The sequence below is a fragment of the Sturnira hondurensis genome, unplaced genomic scaffold, assembly GCF_014824575.4.
Source record: "Sturnira hondurensis isolate 20B ecotype Veracruz unplaced genomic scaffold, ASM1482457v3 Scaffold0014302, whole genome shotgun sequence".
Lineage (NCBI taxonomy): Eukaryota > Metazoa > Chordata > Mammalia > Chiroptera > Phyllostomidae > Sturnira > Sturnira hondurensis.
The window spans coordinates 4136410-4150781 of NW_028086933.1; the positions used below are offsets into that span (position 1 = coordinate 4136410).

At 38.3% G+C, this 14372-nt stretch overlaps 1 long non-coding RNA gene across 1 annotated transcript in view; it reads left to right on the forward strand.

Annotated features, from left to right (window-relative positions):
• Positions 1–13977, forward strand: part of LOC118998492 (uncharacterized) — a 76160-nt gene extending 62183 nt beyond the window's left edge. Inside the window, exon 3 of the long non-coding RNA XR_005068866.1 lies at positions 13907–13977. This is a non-coding gene — a long non-coding RNA (uncharacterized LOC118998492). The remainder of the gene's footprint in view (positions 1–13906) is intronic.
• The last annotated feature ends 395 nt before the right edge of the window (positions 13978–14372 follow it).

Genomic DNA, 14372 nt, shown 5'->3' on the forward strand with positions numbered 1-14372 from the left:
CTTTTCTCCTAAGCTATCTATGACCTACAGCAATTTGATGAAGTATACCTCTGTAAACAAAATTAAAACACTTACTTTTCCTTTTTTACTGATCTCACAGAATTTCAGGTGCTCTGAACTCGTCCATATATGGCCAAATGTCAAGGTCTTAACTCTTGGATTCTTGTTTTCCACTTTAAAAAAAGCTCTTGCAACTTAAGTGGACTGCTTAGCTAACAGGATTTAAAGTGAAAATTTACTAGTTAATGAAGCAGATGACAACTGCTATGGACTGCTAACCCAAGATTCCACACTAGGCCCGTATAATCTATCTTCACATTTCCACCCCTCACCCTTACTTTAGTTCCTTCCTATCTCGCAAATAACATAAGAGGCGAAGCACTCACCTTAATAGTTATTTCTCTTCCCCCCTTAATTTCTAACTCAACATTGGGCACCATCTTTACAACTACTTCCCAGGTCAAAGTGTACAAAAGGTTACACATAGTCAAGGATGCCTAATGCCTGTTGATGTCAACCCAGAAAAAAACATTTTTTTCTTAGGCAGGTATTATAATGACTGCAATAGCAATAAAATGATTTTTGCTATTTTTAAATAGAAAGAAATGATTTTTCCAACCAGGAAAAATCTTTATATTTCCTTGCGTAAGTTATATTAGACAATAGAATTGCTCTTGACCATACCAAACTGTACAAAGTGGAGTTTGCTCTGTTGTAAATACCTCTTATTGCACTTGAATAAAACACTTCCGATGAACTAGAGATAGAACTAGATGAAATCCGGGCACAAATCAGCGATTAAATACAGTGTCCACTGACACCTCAGGGTTCTTCAATATCTTCAGTTGACTGTCTGCTGGTTCAGATTCTTCAAATAGAATTTAGCACTTTGTTGTTATAAAATTGTTTGCTATTATAATCTTCATTTTTCATAGCTTGATGTTATAAAGACACTCTGATAATGGTTGCACACTGTTTTGAAATGATCACACAGGCCTATGAGACTTCATTTGAAAATCCTTAAGTAACTACAGAATGTATTTGCCCTTAAAGAAACATGATGGTACAGCCTTCCTCTGGTCTGAGGTTCTTATTGCTCAAATGTGGCCCAAGGCTCTTAAAAGTCACTTTCCTGCCCTCCTGTGTGGAACACAACAAACCGGGAGTGAGCTCTCCTGATTGGCAGTGGCATGCCACACCCAAAATGAGTCCTTGGAGAATGGAGAGCTGACTTTTGATCACTGATCAATGCTGCTTTCCAATGATTGATCAGCAATGCATTCAAGGAAAGAACTTGATCAAAACGGGGAAAATGTCAAAAAATAATAAACGGAGTCACTTTAAAATGGAGGCGGAGCTGCCATCCCAGAGGAACTGACTTGTACTTTTGCTGCCTCAAATCTTTGGAACGTTAGAACAAAACAACCTTTGCACCAGGTTTAAGGCGACATTATCTTTGCAAAGATAACCATAAAGCAGATCTAGCGATTATTGTACTGATGGCTACCAGACTGAAAATTAAAACGATTGTGCAGAATTGGTAGTACTATGTTATGTTATCTGCATGAATAGAAATGCCTTCTCTCTATTGATGTAGTTGTTCCTCTTCCCTTTCTCATGAAAACCTTTTGTTTTTGTCTCCTATTCAAAAAACTTTTTGGGCTTCTGCCTGAATCAGTGATTTCCTGAATAGCTATTCTTTCCATCTCAAAAAAAAATACATGTAGCCTCTGACTTTGAAAGGCCTTTTATTTTTAGGTTAACAGCCTATTTTCTTCTACTGATCTTTCTATTCATGGTACTTAAACCATAATATTTAATAATTATAATTAAAAGATTTAGCTTATCATGACTTATCCTTATCTGTTTACTCTTCTAGACATTTACTGTTTTCTCTGTCAGGTGAAAAAAAAGTTCTGTTGGAATTTTTATTGGATTTGCATAGCAATTCAATATTGATGACTTTGTACCTAACTTCACTGTTTAACTTTTTATCTAGGAATATGCCACATTTATTCATTTATTTAAATTTTGTTTCACCAATAGTCTTCAACAGAGCAGTATTCTTTGTATTGTACACAGAAATTTTCATTAAAATATTTTTAGGCAACTTATTATTTGGGAGAAATAAATGAGATCATTACCTCACATCGTATTTCCCAAATAGATTTCAGGTGGATTAAATAGCTATGTGTAGAAATGAAATGACAAAAACTATTAGAAAAATATTTACACATGTATTTATCTGAACTTGGGATAGGTAAAGATTTCCAAATCTACAAGTAGTTTTTGAAAATGCAAAGGAAACATCTATAGATTTGATTATATAAAACTTAAAAACTTTAAAAAAAATATTGTATTTATTTATCTTCAGAGGGGAAGGGAAGGAGAGAAGGAGAGAAACATCAATGTATGGTTGCCTCTCGTGACTCCCCTGCTGGGAACTGGCCTGCAACCCAAGCATGTGCCCTGATTGGGAATCGAACCATGATCGTGTGGTTTGCAGGCCCGCTCTCAATCCACTGAGCTACACCAGCCAGGGCCAAAACCTAAAAACTTTTGAGTATCATAAAAAAATGATGACTAACAAAATCCTATGGAAGAGTATTGATACGTACATAAAGAGCTAATGACAAATGTTTTGGCGGATCAGGTTCTGGTTCCCAGTTCCTCCCTGTGATAGGATTACCCATTACCCACTGGCCCTGCGACTTGGGAGAGCATCCAAGTAAAACAGGTGGAGTAAATATCCCAGTCCTACTGATTAGCCATCTGACTTGCTATGACCAATGGAAAGCAAATATTAAAAAACAAAACCAAAAAAACACCCTGACAGGGGCTTCAGATGTGTTTGCATAGTTTGGTTTGGCCTCCTGAGCTTCTGCCATTTGTCGTGGGCATAAACATGCCCAGAAATGTCACTGGTCCCAGAATGAGAATAAGCCATGTGGAACAGACCTGTGCCCGGTCAGCCCCGAGCAGAGCTTCTGCGTGCCATCTGCAGGCTCGTACAGGAGAAGTAGTTGTTTGTAGTTTAAACCACTAGCTTTTCTTTGGTTATTTAGAATATTATGATAGAGGCCCTGGCTGGTGTAGCTCAGTGGATTGAGCGTGGGCCTGCGAACCAGGCAATCGAGGTTCGATTCCCAGTCAGGGCACATGCTTGGGTTGCAGGCCAGTTTCCGGCAGGGGTCAGTTCCCTGCAGGGGATGCACCAGAAGCAACCATACATTGATGTTTCCTTCCTCTCACCTTCCTTTCCCCTCTAAAGATAAGTAAATAAAATATTTTAAAAAAATTAAAAAAAATAGAATATTATGATAGAAATACAGTCACCAATAAAGGGCTTTCACAAATCTATTAAAAAATGCTCAAAATCTCAACCGAAAATGAGCAAAAAACAAGAACAGAGGTCTGGTGGGCTTCTTCATGCTCACTGGTTCCCCTCCTTACATACAGACACAAAACATAAAGTGTCAATATACACTTGGAAAAGCATTCAATCTTACCAATAATCAACACATTCAGATTAAATTACCAATGATATATTCCTCAACTTCCTACTATAGTACTGTAGTTGGAAGTACTATTTTCTCTTTCTTGTAATAATCAATAAACAGATCTCCCCTGACTTACTCTGCCTGGCCAGTAATCCATTCTCTATACTGCAGCAAGAGGGTACTTTTAGAAATTCAAATCTGATCGTGTCATCCTCATGCTAAATTCCCCAGTTGTGTCTTAACCCTTATCTCTCAGTACTCTATTAATTTCCTCCTGTGCATTTATCTCAGTTTATAATTATATTTCAATTTGCATAATTATTCATTCAATATTTGTGTCTTATACCACATTATGCAATTCAAGAGATCAGAGACTAGGTCTGTTTTTGCTTGCTAGTATACCTAGACAGACACTTGATATTAGGTAAATATTTGTCTAATTAATTAATGAACATCATTATTTTGCAATTAGTTGAGAATGATGAAAGTTAGCGCTCAGTGTTGGCAAAGCTCCAATAAAAGAAGCGCTGTATGAAAAAGCTTCTAGCAGTTTACATTAGTGCTATCTTCTGAAGGAAAATTTTATAACATACACCAGATTTACCGTTTTCATGCCCTTGACCCAGTTATTTCACTTCTAGGAATTTAATTTGTTTTTTTAAAGATTTTATTTATTTATCTTTAGAGGGGAAGGGAAGGAGAGAAGGAGAGAAATACCAATGTATGGTTGCCTCTCATGAGTCCCCTGCTGGGAACTGGCCTGCAACCCAGGCATGTGCCCTGACTGGGAATCGAACCACGATCCTCTGATTCGCAGGCCGGTGCTCAATCCACTGAGCTACACCAGCCAGGGCGGAATTTAATTTGTTTTAATAATCAAAGAAGCACTCCAGAATTATGGATGCTGAAACAATATATATTATAGCAAAAATTAGGAGAAACCTAATGTCTATGGATAAATGATTAAATAAATTATGGTATGACCACATGATGAAAGATTACGTAGCCAGGGAAACCTTCTCATGATATTGTTCACTAAAACCTAAAAGGAGGATGCGAGATAAAATATTTAAAAGCATTTAGTATACATGCAAAACCAAACCAAATAAAACACGAATCCATATAAAAAGACTGAAAAAACACACCAAATTTTAACAAGGTTAAATGTGTTTTAGAACAAATTTTGTTTTTATTTTATTTATACTTTTTGTCAATTTATACTTTTCTTTAATAAAAGCACATACTTTTCCTTCCTTATAAGATTTTAACTGCTTTTAGCAGTCTTTTTTCATTATTTTGTTCAGTTTTTCTAGCTGTCCTCAGAGGAGAGAGTGGTCGAAATTACATTATTCGAGTCCAAAGTTTGAAAAATTATTACTATTTGTGTTTTCTAGATACACTTTTTTCTTAGTGTAAAAGCCCTGGGACATTATTAATATCCATCTCTTTTTTATGTACTGTATTCAGACCAACACTGATCACATTTTTATGTAGGAAAGGTAATTATAATATCATTCATTACATGACAGCTTTAGTTATCTCTGTCTTAAAGATGTTTGTGGTCATTTTGATTGTCCTCATTCATTTTCAAATTTTCAACCAGCTCTGTCTGGGCAGGTGAACACTTAGATGCATTTACAGAAGTTCAGTCCATTCTAAGTAGTTTAAAAAACAGAGTGTCAAGGTGAGGTTGAATTTTATTTATAGATGTCAGGTAATCCTATTTACTAGCTATATGGTCGGGATTTAAAAATAAAAACTAAATTTTATAAAAGTTAGTTGAGTCTATTAAATAGGAAATGAAACCCCAGTTTATACTCAATAAACGTTTCATAAGCACCGACCATGTGCCTGGCTGTGTTTTGAGCAATGGAACGACAGCACTGACTAAATCAGAGTAACAACCACACCCAAATACCAATGTCAATAACCAAAAAAACAAAATAAACCCAAGAATGTTTGCAAACCTGAGCTTTTCCTTTAGGCCAAATTCAGTGATCTTTATCATTCTTCGTAATTTGCTGAGCTTTGTTTTTCTTTGTGTTTGTCATATCCTACAAGCTCCTTCCTAATCTTAGATATGCATAGATTACTATGCGCAGCTGTGAGAAACACTCGTTGGACTACTTTTTTCTCCCAGCCTTGGATTAAGTATTAAGTAGCTCATTTCGGTCATTGATTTGTCCTGCAGTGTAGTAATCGACATACAGAGCCTCACTCAAAGTTAAAGGCTCTCCCTTCCCTGCAGGTGGGCAACCCTACGTCTGCATCTGGGAAGGTGGAATGTCCACTCTTCTCTACCTGTTTCTCCCTTCTGCTCTCCCACTCATTTGATTGCTTCTGGATCTTCCAGGGTTAATTAGGGAGAGGGAAGAGAGGTGAGGCTCATGAAACATCTCTAATGACTGGCACACAGGGAATTTGGTCGTGATGCCTGCTGGGTATGTGGTATTCCCATTGCAGCCCCCCCTCACACCAATGCCTTTTAGTGTTTTCATGGGTTCCTCACAAGATGTTCATGCTGAGAACCCCTGTCTACAGTTCCATTGGCATGAAAAACTCCACTTTTCTGGTTGGTGACTAAGAATCCCTTCCTCAGCCCCTGGACTTCCCATGGTGTACCCCCTCAAGTGTTACTTTACTCCCCGAAGAAGTCTTCTTGGACAGGGTCCAATCCAGCCACGGGGATGAATCCTTGCCATCTGATGCTGTGTGATCCACAGGAAATGCTTGTGCGTTTTTGCTCTGCCATCTGTGGAGGGTACAGATTTCGCCAATGCAGCTACACAGTCCTTTTGCTTCCTAATCTCCAGGAGACACATTGCACTTTTTAAAATACCTTATTGATTTTAGAGAGAGGGGAAGGAAGGGAGGGAGAGAGAGAAACATTTATGTGAGAGAGAAACATCTAGGGCATTGGGATCCAACCTGCAACCTAGGCATGTGCCCTGACCAGAGATTGAACTGTAACCTTTTAAGCCCATGACCTTTCAGTTGAGACCATGCTCCAACCAACTGAGCCACACCAGCCAGGAGCTTTCTGAGTGGTTCTCAAAAAACTCCCTCTCTCACTTGGCTTAACTGAGGCACAGTCTCCTCCACCTTCTCTGCCATTGAGGGAGATAGAGAATGCACAGAACACCATAAACTCTCTCCAAATATATTCTGTCCTCCTTTGCAACTTCAATTCTTCAGTAGCCTTAGGATGGGTTTGGGTTAGGGGTCCACAAACTGTTTGTAGCTACCCCTCTGACAAGTCATTCCTAATTGGTCTAGCATTCAGTTTGGAATGCCAAGAGATGGAAATTGTCCCATGTTAAAATCCTGTTGCTGTTGACTACAAAGTGTTTGTGTTCTGGCATGGTGGGAAAAAATACTGCTATTTATAAAAACTAACTGCAACTACTTCTTTTTATTTATAAGGAGACTGTTATAGTTCACCTCAGGGAAAATGGATTCTTTTTACTTATTTAAGAAAATAACCTGAGGGACGACTTTGATTTGAAAAGGTGAATGGAACTCTTCTGCCAGGAGAGGGTGAAACAAAGAGAGTGTTAATGTTCTGTGCTTAATAGGTGAGAGGATTTATTGCCTTTCCCAGGAAAGAGGGGCATAACGGCCTGGAAAAGGAACTCGGTGGGGAGCTGAAAATCAGTTTGGGGAGAGAGAGGACCCAGAATCCTATTGGGAGGTCATGGCCCAGGGAGAAAGGATGATTAATGACCGGGATGGTCAAGGGAATTTAAAAACAAGGACTTCTAACATTAACTGTTTAAGTGTTCAGCTCCAATCCTTTGTTAAAAGTAGGCTATAGATAGTAACCTTGTGTTAGAAGTGGCTTGGGGAAGTTAAGGCAAAAAAGGGCCTTGTCCAACATTTGGGATGATGTGAGACACAGGAAAGAGGACTCTGTGGTGAGACCAAGCGGGAGCAGAAAATCAGAGTGAGAGTTGACCAGGCGAGTGTTGGGGAGGGCACTGGTCTTTCTGTCATATGGGATTGATTGAAAGGTTGTGGAACTTGAAGTTGTCTTCATTATAGAAATTTTGAAAAACACTCTAAATTGTAAAGATCTTGGTTACCCACCAGTCAGTTTCAAAAACCATTGCTATATATATATTTTAATATTTAAGGGAAAAGAGTTCAGGTTGGTGTGGCTCAGCAGACTGAGCACCAGACTGCAAACCAAAGGGAAAAGAGATCATGAGGATAAAAGACTTGGGGGGTGGGGAGGGCTCATCTTGGTTATAGCTGCAAAATGAGTAATTTGGAAGCTTCTTTTAAGATTTTAGTAATAGTGGTAGAATCAGTTTATTCACATAGCAATAACATTTTAATAATAAGATTTTTATTTAGTTATTTATTTTAGAAAGAGGGGAAGGGAGGGGGAAAGAAAGGGAGAGAAACATTTATTGGCTGCCTTTTGCATGCCCGCAACTGGAGACCTGGCCTGCATCCCAGGCATATGTCCTGACTGGGACTTGAACAAGAGACCTTTCAGAGACCTGTGCCCAGTCCACTGAGCCACACCAGCCAGGGCTCAATAACTTTTCTAATAAAAGATCTGTTACTCCTCAAAGACTTATCCCATGAAGAAGTAATGCTAATGTCCCTTAATTTTCACCTAGTACTAGCACGTTACTTGAGAAAAATGTGTTTTTGCTCATTCTATCAAATGTATTTGAGTTATTGGTGTATATGTGCATTTGGTAAAGCACTGCAGAGTACACAGTAATCTAGATCCCTGTAAAGTCATTGTGTCATATAGGATGCTTTCAGTATACTAAAACTGGTTTAAATTAAAAAATACATTTATTAGCTTGCATATCAAGAAGTCCAGAGGCAGAGTAGATTCTGAATATACTCAAAGATCTAGGTTCTTTCCATCTTTTCACTGTGCAATGGTCAGTGTCTTGACTTTCCATATCTTTGCTCCTCATGTTTACAAGATGGCTGCTGCAGGTCCAGGCATCACATCCTCCCATGGCAGTACCTACAGGAAAAGAGAAGAATTTTTCCTCTCTTATGTCCTATTAGAGAAGGCAACCATTCATAGACACCCCAGCAAATTTCCTACCAGGATCTCTTACAAAGGCAGAGTAAGCAATAGCTAATTAAATTGCTTAATTCAGGGATCTTGTTAGACAATCTAAGTAGGGAAGGTTTCATTTTGATCAGCAGTAATGACAAGTTTTCTGCTAGAAAGAGAGAATGCAAATTGCTTTTATCTATACAAGTTGAATTTACTTAATCAGCTTCCTCTTAGTTCTTTAAGGAAAGGAATATGAGATTTTGCCAATTTAAAAAATCTCATAATTACTTATTTAGAGCTAAGATAATTTGATTGTCATACTTAATTATGTAAATAGTGTCTAACTTTTTTTAACCTCATGAATCATTGACAATGTTTTAGAAAAGGAATGATGAAAACCTCCCTGTGACATTTATATTATTTTCAAATTTTTTTCCTCAACAATAAAATATTGTATAAACTTATCAAAATCACTTTGATTTTACACCTACAGTTGAGATCCTAACATCTCGATTTTCGACACTTATAAATGCTTTAATAGATACATGGACAGTAATTTAGTCTGACTTAAATGTAATAACGGAGCCCATTTATCTCGGCTGACAAGATTTCATTTCCTAATGATCTTTTATTGTAAATTTATTTGATTTCCTTTAATATATTATCTCATTTCTCATCTCCTTTCCCTTTGGAGAAATATGAATAATTTTGTATGGAATTATGAAGACTTGGTCTTGAGCTGACAGCCCTGAGAAGCACTGAATATCTCCACCCTTTTAAACAAATTACACAGTTTGATAACAAAGTCCCAGGAAAAAGGGAACACTAGTTCATCAAGCAGTTATTCTAAAAGACAGCAAGGATTGTATTTCCAGAAGCTCTTGTTTTCTTTGAAGAATAAAAACCAAAATAAAGGCCAATCTGACTCCGTTTTTATACTCATGTTTCCAACTGCCTACCTGCACTCTCTCTGAGCCTCCTGCTGTCAATTCATGCTCATTTGGTTGTTGAACCAAACTTACCATCTTTTCTCCTATGGTAAGAGGAGAAAATGTACACAGCACCTCCTCCTATGTCTTTATTTCCTGTAATGCTATCATCATCCACGGAGTCAGTGAAGCTGGAAACTTCCATTTTAGATACCTCCTTCTCTCCAAAAGAGTCAATCTGTCGCAATATCTTGACCACCATAAATTCCAAATAGTTCTCAAAACTGTCCCTACTTTTCCATTCCTTTTAATATTGTCTTCATGATTTTCATCTGGGTAATTAAAATAACCTCCTCTTTGGTTTCCCTGCCTCCAGTCTCAGCCCATACCATCCAACATCTGTATTAGTGCAAGAGTGACCCTTAGAGATATACCCATCTCACTTAACTCACAATCTGGAAAGTCTTCATTGGCTCCCTATCCCTTACAGAACTATTTACACAGTCCTCAGGAAGGCATATAAAACCCTTTAAGACCTGGTTCCAGCCTAATTCTCCAAACTTAACTCTTGTCATTCTTCCTCTGTGCATCCCCTCGTACCTCAGACTCCTCTCTATCTTTAAAGAATGAAGTCCAGCATCACTTCCAGCAATGATATTCCAACAGAGGTAGTCATGGTACCCATGCACTTCTACGTGGTGTGCATGCCTTTAAGGAACTATTTACTCATTGTTGTAATTGTTCATCTATGTCTCTCTCCCTCATTGGACTATAAGATGCTCAAGAGGAAGTACTATATTTTATTCATTGTTTCCTCCTCAGTTCCTGGAACAATCTTGACACATGATAATTACACAATGGTTATTCATTGAGTGAAAAGTTGAATGACTGCATAAACTCCAGAGGGCTGTTTAAATTATTTCCTTTTGGGGGAGTTCTGGCCAAGATGGAGGTGTAGGTAGAAACCCTTTGCTTCCTTGCACAATCGAAAAGAGAACAACAATCAATCTACAATCAATAAACAAACAGAAGTGCCAGAAAATCAAACTTCATGGAGCTCTGACAACCAAGGAATTTAAAAAACAGTCAACCAGCACACCCAGACTGGTAAGAATCCACGGTGAGGTGGCAGACCAGGTGGAGGGACTGGCTGAATGGGAAATTGAGACTCAGAGCTCACTGTGGACTAGGGCGGATGCTTCCACAAAAGAAACTCCGAGTCACACACAGGAGTTTGTTGGAAAGTGCACTAGGGATGTGCGTGCGAGCTTCATTGTTCCCTCTCTCGCCCCTCCCACACAGACAGGGCAGCAGAGGAGGGTTGCCCTGCCTGGGTAAATACCTAAGGCCCCACCCCCTCATGACTTATCAGCTGCTCCAAGACAAAGAAATGGCCCAAATGAAAAAAATAGAGCAAAGCTTCAGAAAGAGAGCTAAGTGATGAGGAGAGAGCCAACCTATATGATGGAGAATTTAAAGCTCTGGAAATCAAAATGCTCACAGTTGCCCTGGCTGGTGTAGCTCAGTGGATTGAGTGTGGGCCTGCGAACCACACGATCGCGGTTCGATTCCCAGTCAGGGCACATGCTTGGGTTGCAGGCCAGTTCCCAGGAGGGAACTCATGAGAGGCAACCATACATTGATATTTCCATCCCTCTCTCCTTCCCTTCCCCTCTAAAGATAAATAGATATAATATTTTAAAAAATGCTCACAGATCTGACTGAGCTTGGTGGAAAAATGAAAGAACAAAAGGAAGAAACAAACATCTAACTAGAACTGAGTGAAGAAACAAGAATTCAAAAAAAAATTGAAGGAGGCTGAAGAATCTCAGGGACAACCTGAAATGTTCCAATATCTGAATTATAAGGATGCCAGAAGGAGAAGAACAAGAGCAGGAAATTGAAAACTTATTTGAACAAATAATGAAGGAAAACTTCCCCAATCTGGCAAAGGCAAAAGACTTCCAGGAAGTCCAGGAAGTCCAGAGAGTCCCAAAGAAGTTGGACCCAAGAAGGAACACACCAAGGCACATCATCATTCAGTTACTCAAGATTAAAAGTAAAGAGAGAATCCTAAAAGCAGCAAGAGGAAAGGAGACAGTTACTTACAAAGGTATTCCCATAAGACTATATCAGCTGATTTCTCAAAAGAAACCTAGTAGGCAAGAAGAGGGTGAAAAGAAGTATTCAAAGCCATGAAAGGCAAGGGACCTACAACCAAGATTACTCTGTCCAGCAGAGCTGTCATTTAGAATGGAAGGGCAAATAGAGTGCTTCCCAGATAAGGTCAAGTTAAAGGAGTTCACCATCACCAAGCCCTTATTATATGAAATGTTAAAGGGACCTATCTAAGAAATAGAAGAAGATAAAAAACTATGAACAGTAAAATGACAATAAACTTAACAACTATCAACAAATGAACCTAAAAGGAAAGACAAACAATGAAAACAAAGACTAAGCGAACAACTGGAACAGAAACAGAATTAAAGAAATAGATACCACATGTAGAGATCTCAGTGGGGAGGGGGAAGGGACGAATGGGGGGAAAAGGTACGGGGAAGAGGAAGCATAACTGGTGGGCATAAAATAGACAGGGAAAGATAAAAAATGATATAGGGAACAGAGAAGTCAAAGAACTTATAGGTACAACCCATGGACATGAACTAAGAGGGGGGATGCTGGAGTGTTGGGGGGTTCAGGGTGCAGGGAGGTAAAGGGGGGAAATTAGGAAAACTGCAATAGCATAATCAATAAATTATACTTAAAAATAAATTAATTCCTTTTGCTGAATATCTTATTGTTGTCTGTGCAACATTAACTGGAATTTTCTATTTATTATTATTATACTTGTTGAAGTGGCATTTCATCTGTTTCACAATTCCATTGTAGAACAAATGCCAAAATAAGATGGCAATTCAGAAACCTAGCCCTGGCTGGTGTGGCTCAGTGGGTTGAGCACCGGCCAGATACATAGAGTCGTAGTATAAACATAGGCTGTTTGCAATCTCAGTAGTTTTTAAAAATCCTTATTGTGAAATCATATCTTCTTTTCCCTTCCAGCCTCACCCCTTCTGTAAATACTCTGTACATGCTTGTTTGTTTATATTGTAGGGAAGTCTTGGGCATTGGTTCCCCCCAACCCAGCTTTATTGCGATATAATCAACAACATTGTAAATTTAAAATGTGTAACAACGATTTGATAAATGAATACCACAATAAGGTTAGTTAACTCATCCATCATCTCACACAGCTTTCTTTTTATTTTTGTGATGAGAACACTTAAGATCTAGTCTCTTAGCAAATTTTAAGTGTACAGCATAGTATTGTTAACTACTATACTGGGTTTTGCAACAAACCTCCATTTCTGCAGAATCAGGCTGGGAAGCATCCCTTCCATTACTTCCAGGATGTGAAGCAACTTGGGTCAAATCACATGTGGTCAAAATGCTATAGGTATTTTTGTAAATGGAAAGAAAGCACCACTAATCTATGTGTATTTGCTAAATAAGATGTCACATCTTATTTAAAACCGTTTGATAGTCTTTAAATGCAGTATATACCTGATTAAAGTAAAGGAGAAAAATACACGACAGACATGAAAAAAGCCTAAAACCTGCTTACCACCCACAAGGAGCACCTTACTTTTATTCACAATTATACTGTAACCTTTTTAAAGGTCAGAATCCAGATCCATCTGGCATTCAGCTGAGTTTGGGGATTACATAATACCCACTTAAAAGCTGAGTAGAGAGATTGAGAGATTTCCCATAACTGTAAATAAAATCCTTATTTTCTTTTGGTTCTCAACCTGTAGGGTTGCCTTAAGCAACGAAACCTTAAATTTGAAAAGCTAAAAAAGCAAAGCTAGTGTAAGCATCATATTGCAAATTGTAGAGCAAATGAATTATGTGCTTGAAAGATAGATCCCCCAAATTTTATGTAGTTGTTTTGTTTTTTAAATTAAAAAATTTTAAGGCGTTTTTCATTGTCAATTTGAATGTAAGATACTTTTAAAAACTCATGGAAGGACATTGTATTCTATAAAAGCCTGGGGAAGAACTAAGATGAGAATAAAATTATTTTTTTCTTTAAAAAATCAGTTTTTTGTTTCAAAAAAGATGGATGATAATGTTGTGAAAAATATTTTTATTTCTTGATATTCAAGGCCCTTCCTAGTCCAGCCCCAAGTGACCCAACTTGAATGTCATCACCACACCTGCCCCAGTGAGAAATGATTTCTTCCTTCTCTGTAGCTCCAAAGGATCTATTCGCCGTTCTCTTCTATCACTTATTACCTACATTTAGAGTTTGCTAAATGCCACTTTGTCTAACGAGGCAATAAGCCCGTTCAATTTCCTTTTTCCAATTTTGGTGGGTGGATAACACACCTAAAATGCACTACTGTTTAGTGTACAGCCTGATGATTTTTCACTTTTCCACTGAGATCGAGACAGACCTTGTCTGGCGCCCCAGAACGGACTTCCGGCTCCTTCTTAGTCAATACCCCACTCGCAGGGGGAACCACTCCTCTGACTCCTATCACAGCAGATTTGTTTGGCTTGTTCTTGAACTTAATATAAATTGGAATCCCACTGAATGTACTCTTTTGGGTCAGACTTCTTTCTCTCCGCATTATGTCTTTGAGATTCATCCATGTGGTTGAGTGTAGCAACAGTTTCTTCTTGTTATTGTTGTATAGTATTCTGTTATATGACGATCCCCCAAATTCACAATTTATTTATTCTACTGTTAATGAACTTGCAGCTTTTCCTAACTTTTCACTATTATGACAAAACTCCCATAGACGTTTTTATACATTTCTTTGGTAGATGTATGCTCTCCTTTCTCTTAGGGACATGCAGAGAAGTGGATGTGTTGGGCCATAGCATAGGTCTATGTTTAGCTTTGGT